The sequence below is a fragment of the Meleagris gallopavo genome, chromosome 6, assembly GCF_905368555.1.
Source record: "Meleagris gallopavo chromosome 6, MGAL_WU_HG_1.1, whole genome shotgun sequence".
Classification (NCBI taxonomy): domain Eukaryota; kingdom Metazoa; phylum Chordata; class Aves; order Galliformes; family Phasianidae; genus Meleagris; species Meleagris gallopavo.
The window spans coordinates 31,467,688-31,491,596 of record NC_139409.1 but is presented as its reverse complement, the minus strand read 5'-3'; positions in this window follow the sequence as shown (position 1 = coordinate 31,491,596).

Sequence of the window (23,909 nt, the reverse complement as noted above, 5' to 3'; positions counted from 1 at the left end):
GGAAAACTTTGTGAAGTACACTTGGAGAGGACTCTTTTAAACCAGATGATTTGTGAGTACGTCTTGGAGAGCAGGGAGTATATTTTAGATATGTTAGCTGTCTTGTAGTGGGCTTTTATGCAGTGAATGAGAGACTCTGGAAAATGTTCCTTATATAGGGAGCGTTACCAAGATATATTTGAGTTTCTCACCAGTACAGGGGCTGTCATGTTTCCAGCATGAAGGAAGATCTTTGGCTTCTCTGCTTAAAGGCTACATTGATACTGGAAATGTTGGAAAACAACTGTTAATTTTGGGTTCACTTCTTATAAGAGATTAACTTTTAGAGACCACCCACACCTCTCTTCAGAAATCCAGCCACATGCTGGAGCACTGGAGGCATCGGAAACCATTAGTCACTTGTGGACATTTTAGGGCCTGAATGACTGGCACTGAGAGATTTTAATGGGAACTGACTCTAAGCTGGTGGAAATACTCACACTTACTGCTGCCTGGTGCCAGCTGTGGCATCACTTGGCATCTGAGGAAAGGTATGTCTGTGGTGTGGCACTGTTGACCTGCTGGTGCTGGCTGCCTCCTTAGTTCCACACTCTGGATTTTGGGGTTTGAACCTTTATCACATCTTCTGTTTGTCTTTTTGGAAGTGTATATTAAATGTTGCTTTAACACAGTGGTGGCAAGTTGGTGGTTTTGCTTTTTTGTGTGTGTTTTTCTTTTCAATTGTTGTTTCTTGAAATAAGGTCAGTTTTAAATACACATATACACACACACAGTTCTGCGCACAGTGTAATTTTTAATATAAAGTGACCATTTGTATTTGAGCATCTGCAGCCAGCAAGAATCTAATGAAAACTGGCAATGTGTTTTTTTATGCATTGGTGATCACAGCACTGAGATCAGTTGTGCCCCAGCAAATCTGAACAAAAGTGTTCTATGCATCTGGGTGAGTGTAAAGAATACGTTTTGCAATAGTAATACATCTGCAGAAAAACAAATAGTAGGATAACAAAGAAAATGCCTAAGAAAAGCTAAGGAAGCAGCTTTCTGGGGAGACCTGGCTGGCAGGAGGTAGAGATCTGCTAACATACGAGCAGAGGAGCTCTGTTTCTGTGTTGTCAGCCCTTAAAGAGTGGCTGTGCAGCCATTGAGGGGCAGAAAATGGGAAATGCACATGTGGGTCTGAGAGCACAAGCGGGACCTGGCCTGCCTTGAGAGGGGAAGGTCCTGGCTTGTTCTCAGCCACATCTTATGAATCACGTCTATCTAGATTTAACCAAAATCTAAAAGCTTATGTTGCATTTGGATAATTTTTGTTTTTCTAAAATGCATGGCATGCACCTTTCATGCTAAGGCATATTTTGCAGTGCTGAGGAATGCAAAGATGGTGTGCAGCTCCTTCCTGCAGGATCTAAGGGCACCTCAGCAAACACTGCAGCAGGAAGGTGGGCAGTGCTATGGTGAGCAGGTGAACATGTGAACAAAAATCTTTCCCAGACCCTAGCACCACTCAGGTTGGTGGGAGGTTCACTGCTGACCTCAGTACCAGAAGTTTTAACTGCTGAGATAGTCCTTATAACCAATGCAGTCTGATGCAAGAGGTCCACTTTTTGTACTGATGGGAAGGCAGTGGAGAGGCTTAACACTTGACCAAGGAGAGGTCCATTTTTGTTCATTTTATCTCTGCTTTCAATTTTGTATGTGGAGGGTGGGGAGAGGAGGGAACAAAATCAACATAACATTTGACTTGGACAACACATTATATGACTGGTAGGTAACGTATTGGTTTTGTGAAAATTATAGAGACAATCATACATAAGTTTAGGGTGGAAGGGACTAGTATAGGTCCCTTGCTAGTCCAACCCCATACTCAAAGCACCTGTATAAAATGAAAATAAATATTAACATGACAGATCACCCACAAATAAGATGGAATACCTACCTGTGATTGTAGACTTATAGTGGAATTGCAAATTTGGCCCCAGAATACTTATAAGTACATTCAGAAGTTACTCTTTGAGGCAGTATTTCCACGTTTGTTAGGTGCAGATTACATTTGTAAGCATTGGAGCCAGCTGGTTACCCTGTCAGACACTGACAGCAGAAGGGTCCTACCAACACAATCTGTGGGGCAGAGCCAGAGAGCATACCAGGGCAGGACAGACATGACACAATCTGAGTGTGTTGTTTGGACTGACTGTTTTTGGTAGAGAAAGAAAGCTGCTTCCACAAAGTAAGTCACTTATGTCAAAGACTGGCACCTATGGAAGATGAGCCAAGCTGGCATCTAGATTTGCTTCTCCTCTTCTGGCTGTGGAGGGCATTAAATGTCTGGTTCAGAGTAGATACCTAATCTTTATGAGGCTGAAGTCCAAGGGATGAATCCTGCCTTTTAGGCTTGAAAAGACATTGAAGAAAGTTTTATCTTTCTCAGGGCTGCTGTAGATGGGGAATGAGACAGTGGACTTTCAAGTAATTCTCCCAGAAATGTGCAAAGCTGCAAAATTTCAGAACTTATTTGGGAATCCTCAGCCATCAATAACACAGGCAATAGCGAAATAACAGCAGGACGTTTTACTTTTAAATGCTTCTCATAAAAATGAAGGGAGCAGATTGTTTATATTAACCTTTCTGGGAAATGCAATCAAATTGTCCTTGAAAAATGTTAAAGAAGAAAAACACAAGCATGACTTTCAATAGCCCTTAACAATCTGTGAACCGGCCCGTTGCTAACTGTCACACACAATGTACATTTTGTTTAGTGATTTCTGTTACACTGCCACTCTCTATGAAAATGTTTAAAAGAATAATTCAAGCTGCATGATCCCAGGTGCATAAACACGCTCTCCTCAAACCAACAGAGAAACTGCCGAGTCTAGCAGGATTGTCAGACCCACGGGTCAATTCAGGGACTAAGAAAATCATTTCCTATTTCCCTTCATGGATTTGGTGCATGCTGGGATCGGCCAGTCTAGAAAAATAGAAAGAAGCTGTGTCTTCTGCAGCAAAAACAGAGCTGGGAAATGAAAGATGCCTCGAACCCTGTCCAATTCTGCCAAAGCAGGATGGGGAAAATGCTCAGTCCCTCCCAACTGAGGCTCACAGTGGTTGTTTCTAACACACTGTCTGTTCTGCAGAGCCATGTCCTGCCTTGCTGACAAGGGCAGGAGTGGGACTCTGGCCCTGCTCTGGGTGGTGGTGGTTAAAAGCTCACAGCCAGGCTGGAAAACTCCATCTGAAGTCCTTGTGCTCTTGGCTCCCTGCTTTGCTTTTTTCATGGCTGTTAACTGCTCTTCAGAAGCCTTCAAAGGCACCCAACATTTCCACTGAGAAAGCATGTAGGCTTAAGTGGAATTTCAAGTCTTAGAGCACTGTTCAGTATGCTCATAGGAATGTATGCTTTTTCCTTTGACTGAAGCTTGGGACTTTCCTTCTTAAGTGGGAGAAGTCTAAACAGGTCCCATTTGGCCATTTTTGATAATGTTCAGGTGAAGTTATGGACAATCCTGCAGCACATAAAACTGGCCAAAATGCAATTGTTGATCTCTGCCATACCACATTATCCAATCCCTAAAATTCTTGATCTTTTCCTCACTCTTCCTCTGTTTTTTGTTGTTTTTTTTTTCATGGCCAGTCTTCTTGCTCCTTGCCTTGCAGAGGCTTGGATATGCGAAGAAGTGAACAGTAGGAAAGCGTGGAAAATGCACAACTTGCAGTGATCCCTCAGTGAGGATTAGAAGGGAAATCTGTGGCAAATCACAGTTTCATTTTTCCTTTTAATGCTCTGCAAAATGAGATATGAAGGGTAGAAAAAAAGAAATGTCAAAACTAAGCAAAATTTTATATGTATATTATATCAAACACAGTAGCAAAGTCAGCAAGAGAGAAAATACACCAGAAAAAGAGCAACTCATGAACCTAAGTAAAATGCTTCAATTTCAAAAATTCTTCAATGGTAAGGTTTCAGTTTTCCTTCATCTTGAGAGCTGTTTGTCCATCTCCTTGCAGTTCAGTACCAAACTCCAAATCAAATAGCACATAACCTCTTGGAAACCAGACACTCTCTCAGGAGAAGGAAAGAAATGCTGTGGTCTTTCATGAATGTTTGCATCATTGAGAAGGCCACAGAATGAAAGTATTTCCTGTGTGTAACATATAATCCATTCAGAGTCAGATAAAACAGTTTCTTGTATGAATTAACAGGATACTTTTGGTTTCTATAGTATCCATGCTATTATGATTTTAATATAATCAAAAACTGCTTACGCTCTGAAGCATATTAGTGAGGATAAAATGAAACACGTTTGCAGAAATTGACCTATTTCAGATCAGCAAATGGAAAGCAGAGGAAACAAGTTTATCTGTTGCTTCTACTGTCCTCATCTGCTTTACACTGGCAAAACATTAACGTTGGAAAAGCAGCTTGAAAAACATTAAACATTTCCCCATAGAAATACTTGACTGCTATGGGAAAAATCCCAAACCAGAGATTTATGGCTTGAATCCTCCTATCTGGAACTACTCAAGCTGGTGATGTCTGAACTACAGGGGGTTTACATCTGTATTGTCCTTTAAGAATATGCTTCCTGCAAGACCACATCTTCTATGGCATAATGGGAACACTAAGTGAGATGAGGTAGGTAGAACATGGGACACAGACATGTAGTGAAATGTTGCACACATACAAGGGTCTCACCAAACTACAAGTAATATGACAGTTCAGGGACATATTTAATGGCAGAAATATTTATTTCCTTGCTTGTTGGCCAACATCTGATTTTATTTTCAGTTTTAATTAATGAATAGTCCAACTTAAAAAAGAATCAATTTCTTCTGCAAAATATCCTTTCTGCTGTACGTCACATTTTCCTTTTCAGAACTCCTAGAAGTACAGTTTACAAGCCTTACTTTGTTCTCCATTTCATGTGCCTTTTAACACTGGTGATACTACAATGCTAGTGATCTGATCTGATCTGTTCATGCTGTGGCAAAAAAATTGGTAGGATCCACATAGAATTGATAATCTGTTTTTTGATTGGTTTGCTTGTTTTCCCAAAACTAATTTTTCTTCTGAATTTCGTAAGAGAAGGAGCAGATTGGGTTTGGGCTCCACTTGATTTAACCTTGGATTTTGATCCACACTCTTGATAAGAAAGAAAAGAAAAAGAAGCCAGCTTTGGGAATGAGTACATCCCCAGTTTACGGTGATCCAGCTCAGTGTTCCCTTTCAGCATAGGAGCAAACCACAAATGCTTGAGCTGCAAAAAGCTTTCTTAAAAACAAAGAAAAGAGACACTCAGGCATGACGAAAACTAGTCCAGTTATCTTAGAAAGAAAGGGCTTTGTGGCCCCAAAGGATATTTGAGGGTTTATTCTAAACCTTTATCAACTTGTTCTGCATGATTTAGCTGCAGTGGAAGCCTGATGTTGCTGCACAGCCTATTACACCTACCTAAAGTGACTCTAGCACAGTTAATATACTGCAACAATCGTATTTTTCACAGAGTTTTACTGCTGTTGACAGCCACTGGATTGCAGGCTGTTGCCCCGACCCCATATCATCTTCGTGCTGCCATCGCACGTAGCAGTAACCTGCACTGCAGTGCTTTCATGTGCATATGATCAAGAGCAACGAGTGGTGGGAGGTGCAGTGGTGTAACATGAACACAATCTCTGCAGGATTAATGACATTCTTGACTTCCACAGCTAGTCCTTTACAATTTATGATGATTTTGATTTATCTCCCATCTTTACTCTTACTTTGGGGTTCCTGGCTACACCTTCAGGAGAAAAAAAATTATGCAGAAAGAAATGTTGAATTTTTGCCTTACTAATTTCTGTCACAAAATGGAGCTGAGAGAGAAAAATCAGTAGCTTTCAAACACTATTACCTTGCTAGTGATAGCTCTCGTCACACGACAGTTCTCAAACTGATAAGATGTTCCAAACAGCCAAAAGAGGTTTTTCAGTGCCCCAGCTCTGTCTCTTCAGCTTGCATGTTTTCAAACATAATTTCATGCCTGCTTTTTGACAGCTCATTAAACAAAGGCCTCTTGGTACATATAGTGCCCATCTTCCTGCTGAGAATGTAACATATTTATGGTGTTTGCAGATTGCTGGCTGTTTGCTCTCCTGCTTTGCAGTGTCCTGCCTGCCAAATGCTTATCAGTGTAGCGGAGGTGACAGTCTTCCCCATTTGTGTAGGTAGCAATGGTCTTGTGTTTGACCCTCAGAGGCAAGAAGCAATATGATTAGAAGAAGCTCTGCAAGCAATAGATAAAAGCAATCACGCAGGGAGAGACAGTAAGGAAGAGCTCAGGGGAGGAGGCTGATGTTGTGGAAGCTGATAGCTTGCATTCAGGGAAAGTGCTGGCAGTTAGTTAGCGAGACAGCTGGTTACATTCAGACCTTGTGGGATTTCAGCTTCAGACAAAGCAAACAAGGATTCGGGAGCGCTGAGAAGCTATCTGGAGTGACGTACAAGGGCAATCAAAGCTACTCACTTCTAATTATCTGCCTCTCTCCTGCCATTAAGCTATCATTATTATACATTCAAACCAATAAAGTTTACTGAATTTAGCACCTTCTATTTTCTTTAAAAGCTGGTGCCAAAACTCCGTTTCCCTTCCTAATGGAACAGATGAAGACATCTTTAAGCCAGCCGCTACCATTCATCCATCTGTCCTCTGAGGGCAGCAGGGGACGAGGAGCAGGTTTCTGCCTGTACCACCACCAGCAGCTGAAGTATCTGTTCCACTTCACCAGAGTAACAAAAGAGCTAATTGGGTTTTGTTTTTTAGAGAATTTTATTTTCTTTTTAACTTCTTGTCAAACCTATCACAGTCAGTATCAAAAGAGAACGTGGTGGCAGCTCTGTTCAGCTGCCAAAAACCTAATCAACACAGAGGAGCTTTCGAGTGGCTGTCAGGCAGGATTATGATATTAATCCTAACTATGTGCATGTTCCAGGAAAAGGAGCATCACTTTAACTAAAAGTCAGAGGGTGACAGGTAATGAAGGACAAATATTTTACAGCTCAAAGGATGTTTCTGTCCCCACATTAGGTGAGCTGTCTAATTACAGCTGAGAGAAGCAGCAGCACCTGTGCATGTTTGCTGCTATCTAACCACATCTCATACAAATAAACAGGTACTGAGTCAGCCCCAGCACAAACATAAGGGTTCAGGAAACATTCAAGCCACAAGGGAGCAATGTTTGTAATTTAGTAGGCAGCTCTTCCTGCTCTGAGTCAGTAGTGAATCAAGAGTTTTAGGACCTTCCTCTGCCATGGAGGGTCACTTTGGGATTGGACACAAATTCAAGGCTCCACATAGTTTTTGCCATTAGTGACAAGGTGGCATTATTTATAGTATCAGTCAAGCTGAATGTTGGGTCTGACTCCCAAATAGAAAGATGGGTAACATGACTGGCTTGGCTGCAGATAAAATAATATGGGTAACATTCCTGGCTTGACTGCAGATAAAATAAGATGGGCTGGGATTCATCAGATTAAATGCATCCTATGTTAGACAGCCTATGTTTCTGAATATTGTGCCACTTCTTTCCATGTCTAAAGTTAGATAAGCTGAATCCCATCCTCAAGGACTCCAAGCCCAGTATTCCAAGACAGGAATATCAACATCTGCAGAACAAGTGCTGATGTACTGACAGCCTAAATGCTACAGTGATGGAAGTTTTATTGCCTCTGTGTCCTGTCTATAAAGTGCTAAGCACCAGTGTTAGCCAGCCACCATTTGCTTTCCCTGAATAAACTCTGGAGATAGAATCTTTCTTTTCTTTTTTTTCGTGGGTGCTCACAGTAAAAGCATAATTTTCTATGGAGCTGTTATATCATCTGGAGAAGAGCATTTCTTATCCCAACAAAACTGTTTACAGAAGGAAACAACCTTCCTGAATATGAACTTCCTCCTCACATTTCAGGAAGGCAGATTTTCATAGATTACCTCACTAACAAATCCTCAAAGTTGAGGTTGAATCTATAATAATTGTGGTTTTCAGCTATTGTGCAAGACATGGGGAGGATTTGTTGCTCAAGTATCATGGAAAGCCTGGAAGAATGTCCTAGAGAAGTACTGTGATGCAGTACTGTGCAAAGCTCACAAGAAGTCTTAAAACGATACTCTTGTTCTTTAAGACATTAAATCTTACAGAACTTTCTCCATCTACAGGTGCATCATGAATTCGTTTCTTTTGCAGGACCAAGTAGGGAGGGTCTATTTTAAACATCTGGCCCAGGATCCTTTCTAGAGTGCTCTGAATTGTCACTGAACTAAAGGTAAAGAAAATATGTGATTTTAGTGTATGTTTTTCCCTGTGTAATGAGCTACCACATCGGTCAATTTTGTTCTCTGTAATAAATCAACGCAATGGGAGTGCATTAAGAACCAAATGAGGGTCTTGGCCTCTCATCTTCGTTTTATCTCCCCCAATAATAATGAAGCTGGGTTACTTCCTAGAAAATAACAAATTGATATAAACAGCACTGGTTTGCCAGCTACTGTCACTGCTGATGGATAGTACTACAGCCTGAATGGGTTGTCCACACAGCTATTTGTCAGCACTGTCTGTGAGGAGCTCTGTGATAACACACTGTGCTAAATTCACTCTCGTGTCTACAAAGGAATAAAAAATGGCTCATTTGAGTCAATAGATGTCACACAGAGTAAACAACAACAAAAACGGGACACAGTTACATTGCAGCCTCGCCAGAAAGATATCCTTACTGTGGAAGGAGTTGCTGCTTTAGATGCCTGGAAACGCAGATAGACACTGCTAAGGCTAGTTCACTGTTGCTCTGCTATCATTTTGTCAGCAGAGTTGAATACATTTGCTGTCTGCATTCACACACAAAAAAAGTATTTTTGCATTAATTGCCTTCATTTCTATTATTGCTTGCAAACGCCATGGCAAAACTGGCGATGATCACTCCTAATTCTATTTATATCACAGGTAAAATTTGTTAATGTGTAGATATTTCTTAAAAAAAAAAAAAATCTTTAAAATATATTCAGTTTCTCCTAATCAGGGTTATTAACTGAAGTCTGTTTGTTGCACAGTTGATGAAATGGAGGATGTGCAATGTGGAAAAATGAAACACAGGACTCTGCTTATGTGTACCTGGGCACTCCTCATTCCATCTCTTGGCATGCTGTGGGCTTCCTTCCTATAACATCCCTTTATACTGTAAGATGAGTGCATCAAAATACTGAATTACATACTGTTGAGTGTAGGACAGAAGTCATCATCAAGCACTATCAGCACTGCAGAGTTATCAACCCGTTGAAAGGGTGGAAGGCATCCTGGGTGGCATGGATAAAGAAGAGGAGGCTCAGATGGGATGTTTCAAACATTTTCAGGAATCAATGGGTGCTCTGCCTGTTCTGCAGGGTGATTCACTGTGCAGTTTTCCCAAGGCAGGATGGATAACACTTCTTTATCAGTCTAGTTATGGCACAGTGTTGCTAAAGGCTTTTAGGTTTCTGTTCCTCACAGTCAGAGCTCAGTTTTTAATGCTAGTAGCACAGCATCTCCTTTTCCCTGAGCATTTGCTTTGACTTATCATACCCTGTATCTATCTTCTAAAGACAGCAAAATGAAAGAGCTTATTTAGAAAACCCCCTATGCATATTTAGTGGTCAAAGACTACTACAGCTTTCACCCAGGCTTATTGAGCTCACCAATTGCCACGGCATCTCAGAAAGTCAGGCAATCCAGGACCGAATACAGAGAAGCAGACAAACTGGCCAAGACTGAAGTAACATCTTAATTTCCGCCAAGTTCTACCTAGAAGTCTAAGTATGACCAACATTTAGTTGTCATGTTCTACAGAGGTTGGAAGGACAGTAAAGTGCTGCTTTGGTAATAAATTGCTCAGCACCACCTGGGTAGCATATTTGTTCCCAGAATTAGCCTAATTCAGTTGTCAAGTACAAGGCACACTGCACAAGGTTCACAGAGCCTGAAAGAGCTGTCACACTGTGTATGATGCTATCTTAATTGGCCAAGCTGAAGAGAAAGGCTGAAACTTGATCAGCTGTTGGATTAGGAGACTATGTAAGGAGAAACAAAGAAATGACCCAAAGTAAATGAATACTTCAGTACTAGAAAGGTTATAGCTTGACCACACACATTCTTTAATAATGCATTTCCAACATAAACAGAGCCACAGGCACTTGGCATAGAAGACAGCTTCTCTTTTTTGCAGGTCATCAATATACCATGTTTACATTGTCAGCCTGGTCTCAACAGTGTTAAATTATAAATTAGACTCAGTGCAAGAAGAGATGTAAACACTGATCTGTATACTATATCAGCCAGAACATAACATAGGCTAAGCAATTCCATCCTTTTCAGGTAAAGACTTTAATGGGAAGCTTGGGAAAAGTTGGAGTCTGGAAAAGTTTCAAAGCAAATCTTTAAAGGTGTTTGCGGCACCGCTTGGGAACAATTTCAGCTAAGCGTCATTTTGTAAGGATGTCCTTGGAGTAGCTTGCATTCAGTGTATGGTGAAACTACAGCTGTTTCTTATGGACAATCATCTACAGCGTACAATATTGAAACATCAAAATGCCGGTGACAGCGTTGGTGACAGGGGCCAGTTATTCTAGTTTTTTTAGATTAACAAATGATGACAGTCTTCAAAATACCCAGCTGGAAAGCAAAGCAATTGCTTTGGGAATGCAAGGAAGGGCAGGCAACAAAAACATCTGGAGAAAGCACAAATATTTTCTGTTTGGACTGTGACCTGTAGGTGACAGCAGAAATCCCTTCGTTTCTCTCTATAGCAATTTTCTCTACTGAAAAATTTATAATAAATATTTCCTGAAAACTAATTATGAAACTTTATTGATAGTGTAGGAGAAAAAAATATCAGCCAGTTGAAACTCTGGAGAATTGTTGCTTTTGTAGATATCTGGAAAGATCTTTGAAACACCAATTTTTGCTAAGTTTTTGCTAGTTTCAAATCACTCTGTGCACTAGCAGTAAATATGCAGAAGAAGAAAAACAGAAGCTCAAATGAAGCTTCAGTGTTACACCAGAGGAACCGAATGCAAAGACAATCCACACAATACTAACATCAAGAATCACAGAATCATAAAGTCATTAAGGTTGGAAAAGACCACTACAATGATCTAATCCAACTGTCAACCCATCCCCACCGTGCTCACCAAACCATGTCCCTCAGTGCCACTTCTACATGTTTCTTGAACACCTCCATGAATGGTGACTCCTCCACCTCTCTGAGCACCTCTCTTGTTCTAATAACTCATCACTCTTTCTGAGAAGAAAGTTTTCCAAATATTCAACCCAGGTGAACCAGCCCAACATCTCAGATGTATCTCCAGTTTAGTTTACTCTCATTGATAGCTAATGACATCTGATGTTTGGACACACTGTGAGAAAGTATTTGGGCAGGTTTGCTTGGGGAGACTGTTCCTACTCGGGAATTTGGCATGGAATGTGCTTAAAGGCAAGCTCAGTGTACTGAAATGGCCATAGAGTCCTTGTAAGTGGTCACCTCTAAAGTGCCATTCCCCTGTACACAAGCATGTTGTGTATGCTGGGAAGAAGAGAGACTTCGAGGGATTTTTTAAAATTCATTTTATAGGCAAATAGCTGTTTCCTATTGTGCCAGCCAAATCACAATACACGTAACTGGTACAGGAGAGGAGTAGTGCACACCTGAGCAGCATCAATTCCTGTTTTTAAAAAATCCATTTTACCCTGTGAATTACAAAATATAAAGTCCTTGTAAGAACTTTTCTGCTATTTTGTTTTGGCAAATGTGTAGATCTGTATGAGAACTTTGTTTGTTCTATATGTTTTCCTGAGATTTTTTTTTTCCAGCTAAACAAATGATATGACAATTACAATATCTTTATCAAGATTTTAGACTTCAGACTTCTTTTGCTTCTTCCTAACCCCCCTTTCCCCTCCCAGATCAGCAAAATAACTAGTGAAAATTTAAATAAAGGGAAAGTCCCCCTACTTCCTATGATCTCCGTCATCTGTCTGACAGGGGTTTAGGTCACTGATGTTTGCTTTTATTTTATCCACCACTGCCACTAAAGCTAATTGGAAGGGTTTCTGGTGTGCTCAGGAGCCTGGGAACAAAGAGCTGTTGGTAAGCCTAATTTTGGACCCTGGATTCACATCCACATTCCTCTGAGAAGCTGTGCTCAACTTTGCAATCAAGGCAATTGCGGCCATTCTGCCTGTAAAGGCAAGGCTCAAACGTGAACCAGTGCTGTCCTCTTCCTGCCAGGAAGCTAACATGTTCACTCGTGGGTAGAGGAAGGGTAATTACCAGCCTGCAGGCAATGTGCGTAATCAGGGATTTTGAGACCCAGCCTGAATTTGCAGGCTAACATGCTAGTACAGAGATATTCTATCTCCGAGATCAGGAGTGATTTCACTTTCTGTGGTTCTAATATCTCTAACTGTAGTGATTTGTGGGGAACCATATCTTCTTAGTCCTTGAGAATCATTTTTTGGTGGTCCATTTTTGAGTCACCTGCACACATGAAGAAGCAGATTTGGGGCACAAAAACCCATACAGGCAGTAATCCCCATGGAAATGCAGCTCACAGTAACAACGTGGGTAAGGTCACCCAACTGCACAAATTGCTATTGATCCAGCTGGGAATCTGATCAAATGTATTTGTCTTTATTACCAATGCAGTGAGTGCGTTGGATGGGGAGGTGATTTCATTTACTGCTGGTTGTGTTAGGGCAAATCTTGCAGTCCCTGAAATGCAAGTGACTTGCACTTGTTCAAAGCCTGTGACCCTTTTGGAGTTTCCCCTACTGACTGATTAGTTGTAATGTTTTATAAAAAGGAGCTAAAAGGGTGTCCACACTACACTTAACACTATCCTTTTCTTTGAACCAGCTAAGCTCCACCCCTCTGCAGAGCTCTGGTTTCCAGGTGAAATCTCACAACCAGAGGGCTTCCCAGAGAGCCCATTAGTAGTGCTGTCTTTGCAGCTGGGGAGGTCACAGTGCACCCTCCCACCCAGCTGAGCTAGCTGCTCTCCAAATCACTCCTCCTGCCAACTCTAGAAACAAGAAAGCATCTTCACCTCCTTTAACTATGTATTAGTTATAGCCTCCACTGTGGAAATACAATGAATTTGGCATGAAATGACAAAACAGAGTTGTTTATCACTCTATAAACCCTGGAGGGCCAAATGATTTTGACACTCAGGCAGTGGAGTGATTACAAATCAAGCATTTGAGCTGCAGCAGTCCCAGGGCTGCTGCTCTCTCTCAGCAATACATCCTCTTCTGGTTCTTTGCCTGCCAGCTCATTGTGAGTCTCTTTCTATCGTCCATTTTACAACAGTACATGGGTTTCAGCTTGATGTTTGCACCCCTCCCGACACCCTGGAAACAAGAGAAGAAAGTAGGAATAGGCAATCACACCATTGGCTGTTGGATCCCAGAGTGGCATGCCCTAAGATAGCTTTTTATGCTATGAAGAGGGATCTTGGGCATGCAGATTTCCAAAATAAAGCTTAGAACCTGTAATTCCAACCTTTTATTTGTTAATACAAATTTTCTTTGTAAATCAGTACAGAAAGCTTTAATTCCTTCTGTGAAGTAGAGCCATGTCTTTTCCTCCTTGGTCAGCAGGTAAGATTTGGCTTTTTAACTCTCATGATCAAAATTAATATATTAGTATTAGTATAGTAAGTACCATAAATTCAGCTTCTGTGTGCCAAACCAGTGTCTTTATATTCCACCAAATCATGTTTCATATTAAAGCTAATAATCTGAATACCTGCTCTTTATCATAAGAAGCTGGAAAATAAGCTTCCTTATAAAGTCCCGAACAGTCACTAATACCAGGAAAGCAATCCTAGCAAATCTTGTTCTTTCATTGTATTTCCTGTCACACTTATGCTATTTGTTTATGCATTAGGAGCTCTTGTTAAGAAAATGGCAAGTGGGTTAATGGAGAGTTTTCAAATACTTCTCTTATATAACTGAAGTCCCTCTGGGATCGATTTAATCGTTCCTACAATGAAAGCGGTACGGTCTTAAGGTTCTCCAGCTCAGATAAACATCTTTAATCACTTTCATGTTGAAATAAAAGGAGCTTGGGAATGTGAAACTTTAGTACACTTTGATTCCTGAAAAGAGAACTTAGGGACATGTTGCAGATACATATATAAATCATCTTGCTAACATTAGAGGAAGGATTTCCTATAAGGCTTTCAGGATGCTTTAATGTGAGTAGCTCCTATTATTGCAGCTAATATATTTTGCACATGTGAGCTGTTCTTTGGATGCCAGGAATGCAGCTGTACAACTTCAGCTTCACCCTGAAGCTGAAACTGGTCATTATCAAATGTGTTGTTGCATATCAGCCTGAAGACAAATTCTGAAGTCTAACTTACCTGGAAATTTGCCAAGCAGTAGACTCAATCCCACATGCAGATGGGACTTCCATCGATATTAATGGAGAAAATAGTAAGTACCCTAACAAACTCATTACGAGATAGGTGGTATCAGGCTTAATTATCCATGTTCATGCCAAGGATTGTCTATGCCAGCAGGTGCTCCTGGTAATAAGTTACCTGGAATGAACCATCACAGAAAACAGTGAGGTTCTCTTTGTTTTTTTTTCTAATGATAAGCATTTAATTCACCACTGGAGCCAATTAGCAGGCAAGGCAAAAGAGAGCTGTACTGCTGCTCCATGCCTTGTTTCTCTACTTGCACATGAATGATGCCATTAATAGTGGAAGTCGGTGTCCCCTTTTGCCCTGGGGGGCTCTACAGGCTTTGCAGTGCGGTGGGAAGCGGCCCTGCCACTGCCGCGTACCTGTCTTCCTCATGCACCAGCAATGCCTGATAGACATGGCAGAGCTTCCCTGCTCAGAGAGAAGGCAGCTTGCTCTAAATACTCCTCCATGCCTATCTTTGGATAACAAGCAATAAAATGTGAGTGTAACTTCAGGTCTTTGCAGGGGAGGGAAAAACGAGTTCTACAGGACTGTACCTGGGACCTCTGGTGGCACAGATGCTCTTCCAGAACATGCCAGTGGTGCAGAATGGGATCCCTTGCCATTCAGATACAAGTTTATTAACTTCAGTGAAGGACACAGTGAAAATATCTTTTCTCCCATTAAATGGAGGCAAGAATGGACTCTGTAGCACAAGAATTGCATAGCACAGGCAGAATGAGGTCCTGTTCACTTTCATTTCAGTGCCTCACCATTATCTTTGAATTGAAAGACAACGTTAATCTATTTTAGATGTTCTTCTCTTGCTGCAGTAAAATAGGACTAGTTTGTTTCAACATCTTGAAAAGAAAAATCACTGCCCTTCTTACACCTTCAGAAGGTTTTGTGGTTTTGTTGTATCTGATTATTCCTGCATGCCTTGCATTCTCAGGAACTTTATTACTCTTTTTCATTAAAATTATTTTTACTACATTCTTCATGTCTACAGGCAAATAGACACAAAAGTAAAAACTAGCAGGAAGCAAACAGTCAAATGAAGTTCACATTCAAGAAGTTTTGTTCCACCATTTCCACAGTCCTTTTTTTTTTTTTTTTTTTTTAAATATCTGCTATATTTTCAAGCTACAAAAGAGAAATATTATAAGAGTCTTAGCACACAGAGCATAACCACTTGCTACCTCAAACTCATTTCTAAGGTTTCTTTTTCTTTGGGAATTTCTGTTGAAATCATTTCAGTGATTGAATCTGGCTTGCTCCAGGACTCAAGGAGGGGGGTGTAGAGGGGTTACCCAGAGGGAAAAAAAGGAGCATGTTGTCTACAGCATGACAAAGAAAATTAGCCAGATATGTATCATTTACTTTTTTTTCTTTCATGACCTCTAATCCTCTATTTACATGAAGTATATCTATCACAAACACCCCTATATTTTCTGCAGGTTAAGACAAACTTGGGTCATTTAACAGATCCAAATAAATCAGCTCTCTAGTGTGGCCTCTTTCCTAATGGATGTGTACAAATGTAATGGTCTTGCAGCCCAGGGTCCAAAACCAGAAACCCACCCTTCTGGCTACTCCAATGATTATAGCTACTTTTCCTACGGCCTCTGCTGTTGAATTACTTAAAATTTTAGTTTGATATATTTTACTTATTACAGTCAGCTGATAATGCTACCAATCCTTCTGTTTTAGTGGGCAATATTCCAGGTCTCTCATTGAGATAAACTACCTAGTCTTCAGCCTCATAGTTTATCCACTTCAGAACCAGATTATTGTCTCATAAAACTGTTGAGATGGTGCAGTTAATACTTGCTATTATTTTAGAGGCCAGAGCCATAATCTTCATCATAAAGATTTAAGTCCTTTTTACACGCTTAAAGTTTTCAAACTACGGGTCATATCCTGCCATTGATTTTTACGCAAAACTTCCAGTGTTTTTTTTTTTTTTTTTTTTTTTTTTTTTTTTGAGTAATTGGGTTCTTTCCTCTTGCGATTTCACACCACAGGATCAGAATGATGAAATCGTATTCCTAATACAAATTTATGAACTTTGTATCATCGAATTGGTGCTATAAAACAAAATCATTTTCAGTCCAAAGGGCATGTATGTGTATATTTGACAGATCGGTGCATCATTCTGCAAGCAACCATTTTTCTTAATACCAGCCAGCGAAACAAAGTTATACGTGAGTGATGTTGCTATTATTGAACTGATGGTAAGCCCAAGTGCTGTGCTGTTCCCTCCCTGAAATCATTTGATACAACAGTGGCGTTCCCCATTCAAACACTACAAATCAAAAGACGCAGCCTCAACTTCAAAGGGAAATTGAAATGTCCAGATGAAAGTCAAGATGAAAGTCCAGATGGAAAGACAAGTGTGCCTTGGTTTGGCTCATCAGATAAGTGTGGGACCAGGTGCGCGTTTGAATTTTCCCTCATCACCAAAATACAATCTCCATTCTTTTTTGGGGGGATGAGGTTAGGAGGACATGCAGATCTGTTGTCCCAACTATAAAAGTTCTCTGTTATTTCAACATTCAAAATAAGCAGAAGTTTATATGAGCTGAATCCCATTTTTTTTCCTTCTATACAATTACATATGCACTTTTATGTTTGTTTCCTGTTTCTTTTAAATAAAGTAAAAATAAAGCAGACTCACGGAATGGCAAATTAAATTAAACATATGAAGATGAAAGAGAGTGGAAAATTAAGCATCCATTCAATAGCTTGCTGTGACTGAATGTTAACTGTTTCCTTAGGACAGAGCCTGGAGAGTCTCTCATCTGGATTATCGAGAAGGGATATAAATACAGTATAACCGTCTTGGAGCTCTCCTTCTTTTCCCACAGCCCTAGACATCTTGTCTGTCCTACATGAGGGCAGTCTTCCTGTTTTCCTGTTGCTGTCTGGCTTAGAAAATCAGCCAAAATAGTGGCTAAACAGCATTATGGAATAGACAAACTGTAGTCCTCATTTTGCTCTGAGATATCGCCAGTAAGGAAACGGAAGATCACAAGGCTCTCTTAGAGATATGTGCCACCAGGCCGCCTCTTCTGAAAGGGAGGGAGACTTTGCCAAACATTAAGACCAGAGAACAAAAATTGACATGCAGCTTTTCAGTTAAAGTATGCTTCTCCTTTCTGAGAAGATTTTCCAAAGAATGGATTAGTTTTTCAGTAAAACATCAGACCACAGGAAAGAGAGTGGAGATTTTGTGTAGAGTAGAACAATGTAGCAAAGCTGTCTTTAACAATAAGAAAAAGATAAATCCAGAGACTGAAAATAAATCTGTAATTCTTAACTTGTTTTTTTAATAGAGTAATTTTTTTATTTTTATTTTTTAAACATAGTGTGATTCTTTTGAGCTGTCTTAGAATGCTGTCTACTTTAGCTACTGTAACTGTCATCTGCCAACCACTTTTATGTTGATAAGGGGACTTCCCTGTCAGCTAAAAGAGAGAGGTAAAATTATCTAAAGGTATTGCTTTTTTTCCCCAGGTTATTTGCTATGATATCAGTATAGCAGCGTTTAAACCAAATTCTAGCAAAGTCCCTGCTAGGAATAGGCACACTCAGGCATTTGGTTCTGTTTGAACGGGATTCGCCTCCTCCAGATTTTGCTTTATGAGGGCTGGTTGTCTTCAGCCAGTTGCAGGGCTCTGCCAGTAGTTTTGTTTAAGAGAGCTGGTCATCCAGAAGGAATTCATCCCAAGCAGCTGACATACCTCTTTTAGGATGGATTAAATCATTTCTTGGAGATATCTGGCTCAATCTGCTAATTGCAAAAGAGGTTGAGTTGTCTAGTTTAGATAAGACACATGTAGATTAGATGCTGTTTTATATACAAAATCAAATAAGATTGATTCCATACCAGTTCAGTGATCAATTCCTTTTCTTCTCCCCACATGAGATTTTTTGTATAATTTCTAAAGCTGCCATAACATTGACAGTGAGAAGCCTTCAGTCTATGTCTCTCAGAATGTTGCCTCCTGTTATAACACCTTTTTCCTCAGAACATGTTATTAATGAAAGCTTAAGGTGCTAGTCTCTATGTTTTGTGGTAGTATATAATGGTCAGTAATATTTTGCAATTTACCGTTCATCTTTCATTTTATATCTCAAGACACTTAACTGAAGACACTGAAGCTCCTATGCTGCTGAGTTGCCAGTGATTCAGAACATGTAATGCTATTTTACACAATCTGACTCTTTCTAAACAGATTGTAACAGATGATTTTAACATTCTGATCAAGTAAAACTTCCCCCCTGGTTTCACTGAGGCCAACTTGAAGTTGAATATACTCTTATAAAAGATCATTTCCAGTTCCTTCTGTTATTATCTAGACCCCTGGCATTAGAGTACAAGCTACCAAGGGATTTATACTCTCGATATCCCTAGATGTCTTGATTAATTTTCTCTTGACATATTAATTTTTGTGCTAAATGAATGTTCATTTGAGCCTCTTTTTGTTCTCCCCTTTTGTTCTTAATTTAGTGCTCTCTTGTCCAGGTTAAGTAGACTGCACTGAGAAGATTGCTTCTGCTGCTGCTGGGGTGGAAGCCATCCAAGTTACAGTGATTTCTTCCTGTCTAATCAGGGCCCCAAAGCCAAGGGCTCCTTTGTGAAATTCATATGTGCAGTCCTTCACTTTAGGATCTCTCATTGTTGGCTTTTTTGTTTCACAATTCATTCAGCACAGAATCATGGAATCATAGAATCCTAGAAAGGCTTGGGTTGGAAGAGACCTCAAAGATCATCTAGTTCCAACAGCCTGGCCACAAGCAGGGTTGCCAACCACTAAATTAGGCACTAGTTGCCCAGGGCCTCATCCAACCCGGACCAGATTTCAGCTCCCATCATGCAGAGATGGTTCAAGACTTCCCAGCCAAGCCAAATCTAAATGCGGGTCTCTGCTGCCAACAGAGAAAGAAGGGGAGGAGTACAAACACATCTGGGCCAGATGCCCAGCACAGGCCTTTCAGAAGGAGGTTTCCTGCAATTGCCACTGGCTGGGACAGGAGGCACAGCCAGCATTGCCAGAGTGCCAGGAGATGCTCAGTTCCCTACCTCCTGTCCTTTGTGCCAGCAGCGGCTAGTTCCTCACACATCCTAAACCCACTCTTGGCATGGCCATCAGCCTGGCCTCTGTCCCTCTGGCACAGGGAGAGGAAGAGGCAGCAAGATGTGGGCTTACTTCCACCCCAAGCCAAGCAACTGCTTATCCTGGCTGCATCTGGACTTGACCTTGGTCTTTAGAATGTAAATATAATTTTCTTAAGAGTGCTGGTGAAAGCTTCTTCCTTTAAAATTTCTCCCAGTGCTTAAGACTGCACAGTTAGCTTGTAGGCCACATAGCATGCCACACTCATTTTGCTAGACATGCTGCAGAGAACGGCTTTCAGAGAGTCTTCACAAAAAGATTTGTCCCAGCGAGCATTCTGATGACAAAATAAAGAATTAAATGAATGTAAAACTATCAGCCAAGTGACACTTCAGCACAGAATTGAGAGCATGTACAATTTGCTGCTTGAAAAACGTTCATCACATAGTTGAGTCTCCTGAAAATCTAGAACAAAATGAAAATCATAATGTCAGGTATAAAAATGGTTTCCCTCTAATCATAAAGGATATTTAGAGATAAGAAGAGATATTTAGAGATAAGAATAATTTCTTAATCACAGCTCCAGCTGGTGCCAAAAGAAAAAGGAATGTGATAGGAAGTTAATGCTGGAAAAATAATTAACTCAAAAGAATAAATGAATATAAAAATAAATTTCATCGTGCTGTCAGATTTCATTGTATTTCAGGCATGGATAAACAAGGTCAGCTCTGTAAACCCTGAATCTGGTTTCTTAATGTTGGGTAATCTCAATTACAGATAGTTCCCTGCATTTTAGGCCTATGAACTTTTAATAGTGAGAGAGAATGGGTAGCTCAGATGTTAAAGTAATACTGAGTTTTTCAGCTATGTAGTGGCAAAATACGATGGTGACGACTAGAGTGAAACTTGAATATATACGTGTGTTCCTGCTATTAAAGAAAACTTTAGGGTCTATTTCATCCTTTATGTAGCTAAAAATTCAAAATATCTACTTCATCACTCTCCAGCAGTCGAAGCAAACACATGGCCTTACAGTTTAGGCAGAATGTGTTGTATGTGATCAGATAGGTGATAATTTTGGATTCAGGAAGAATACAAGCCTCATCTTCCTTTGAATCTCCTGGACTTTGCTGTTGACACCACTAAAGTAGGATCACAACAGGAATAAAGATATTCCCTAATGAAAGGCAATAGATTTTTATTACTACTAGCATTTTATTTTTTAACTTTGTTCCTTGTATTTCCAAATTTTCCAGGAGATCTAAGGCTACATTATATTTGGGACTCAAGGTTAGAGGAGAAACGTGATTCTTACAAATCCATAGGTTAAAAGGAAGGCATTTGATATTAATAAATTTTCACTTCCGAAGCTAAATACACAGGAACGAAGAGAAGAAAGAGATTTGGGCTGGAAGGGCAAAGCTCTCTTATCTGTATGAGTTTCTCTGCTATCTAAATAAAACCTTGCACTCAGAATATTGAATTACACATATGCACATGTGTATACGTAAGCAAATTAATTGACATATCATATCCTTGGGGAGGGAGAAGGAAGCTGAGAAAGTTTGCATATACAAAAACAAAACAAAACAAAACAAAACCAAACATATTTTGTGTCTTTGCAGTTAGGGCTGAAAGCTGATGGACTCCTCTACTTTCTGAACCAACTGCAAAACACCCTTCAAATATCCCCCCAGGCCTTTTGAGAAAACAAAAAAAGGGAGACACAGTTTTCACTCTGAAAAGCTTTAATGTTCCTTTTTGACTGGCAAGAAGCAGAGTGAATTGAAAGGGCCCAAACTGCTTGCTCCTGAAGTGATCCATTTAGTTCAATTCCCAGCCCCTCCATCCCTTTAGTGAATTGCTGTTTAGAAAGGCATCTTTCAGCTGCTGCAGATGTGCTGCTCTGTCAATTATCAGGCTTAAATGGTAGGGCTTACACATTTCTGTCTCCGGCAAATTCTACTATAAACTTCTTTACCTCTTCTTTAATGGCTTTCTAATGTATCTTAGTGAAAGATGGATATCCCATACTCTCTTTTAAACACCTCATTTCTTAGATATTTTATCTTGACAGTTCTGCCTTCTCCAGCTGGCAATCTCTCAAACACAGAAGCACATTTTTGTCTCTTGTAGGCCTATCATGACTAAATGTTATCACGGCACGTTTATACTTGAGGTTATCATCACGTGGCACTGTAACTGCTACTTGTCAGCTTCTTCCATAGAGCGCCAGAGCAGTAGTAGAGCTAAGAGATTTATAGTGCTGTAGCATAGAAAACAAGAGCCTTGGCACTCATTACAAAGCTCACATCATGTTGGCTTACCAACACAGAGCAACTGCTGCCCTGTACCAAGGTGGATGTTGCAGATGGGGCACTCTGGGCAAGCGCATACTGCATCAGATGGCATTGGTGCTGGAAGACACAGTGGTAGACTCTGCATTTATCTGCTCTGTGGGAGAAACTAGTCATCATTCCTCATGCATGAAAAGCAGCAATTAGAAATTCCTTCAACAAAGACATGCACTGACTGCTACTGTCTGTATGAGTAGTCTTATTTGTGCTTATTCCATGCAGCTGAGTTGACACTTATTTTGCAAAAATTTGAACAAAAATCTGCTCTCAGTTCTAGTTATTGGAATTCAGTACAGATCAATTTCTGCACATGCTTTTAAAAACTCATACCTAACGAAATACATGCCATTGGACACTGCAGTACGCTGACTTGATCCTCGTTGCCCTATTGTAAAGTTATTGTCAACATACTGAGCCTGAACTTTTAAACTCACGGTTCATTGGATATTTGAAGAATGACTTGGTTTTTTTTGTTTTTTTTTTTTTCTTTTCCTTTTCAAAGCAATTATGATAAAATCAATATTTTCTTAGTATTGTGAGGGTGATATACAGTACTTGCAGAAGCTTGGATTTGGGTATCTTTCCATTGTAGTAGTACCTCTCATACAGCATCTCAAGCTCTAGGGGAGATACTGCCTGCACTTTTAAGTACACCTAACAGAAATGCAAAATATTTATTGTAATAATGTTTATTAGCAATAAATTAATTGTTAATATTGTTTATTAACAATATTACAAATGTGTGTAGCGAAAGCCCAGACTGGATGAAAAGTAGAATAAAAAAGGAAACTTGTGCAGCTACAGAAATGTAATTCAGGCCCATAATGGGTCTGTTGGTCCATAATGAGAGGTATGAGCCTGTGAGAGAGAGAACGCTGAGATCAGTGCTGCTCAGGGAGACATGCTTCAGCCCCGAAATGCTGACAGCTCAGAAAAACTTCATTTTTCCTCATCAGTGACAAGTTTTAAAGTTTTCAATTTTGGTTTTCAACAAGAAATCAAATCATACTCCTCCTAACATTTCCAAAAAAGACCTCAGGTTTTTTTGAGCCCCACTGGACAAAACACTATAGATTTTTCAGGTTTTTCTTTCCATGCCTCCATAGCTGATAGGAGGGATAAAGGAGCTAGCTAACACATATATGGCCATACTGCTATTCTTCATACTATCGCAGTGTTTTTATGATGAAATCTGTTCTCCATAGGAGTCTTCATGCCATGATTGCATTTTCTGGCAAAGTTGAACAGTTTTATACATGCACACATATACATATACTAGCTGGATACATATACCACATTTATTATAAATGCATTACACTCCTTTTATGTCATACCTGCTGATGATTTCATCAAGTTTAAGGCAGTACAATGGCTTTTCTTTCTACATGTTCCAAATAACTTATGCAGCTCTTATGTACAATCACACCACTGGAAAAGTCAGAAAACATCTCTCTATATACAGACATATATGAGAAAGGAGAGCTATTTCTCGTCTGAGGGAATGTGAAATAGCCCGCCCAGTTAAAGAAAATAAGAAATAAATTTTGGAACCTACACTGAGTTATTTGTAGCTGGGAGTTTCAGAAAGCTTATTTACTTGTACAGTTCTAAATCCCAAGCTTTAATCATCTGAGGCACATATGTTTTAGGCATTATTTATGAACAGGCATTTCACAGGCTTAGGACTAGGTACAAAGATAAAGGGGAAACTAATGCAGCTTCTGCAATATTTAACATTTTCTCTGATGAGTGTGGCTGCAAAAGATGCAGTCCACTTTCACATGCCCTCATGCTGTACATCCCATGAATTGCTGTGCCAGAGAGCCCTGTATGCATGGCAAGGCAATGGAAAGGAATGGCATGGATTTGGTTTAACAAAGCAGAATTCCTGGCTGCTTGCAGAGAAACGCCTTCCCCACCTTGCCAGAAAAAGGATTTCAGCAGCTGGGGATGGGGAATGGAAC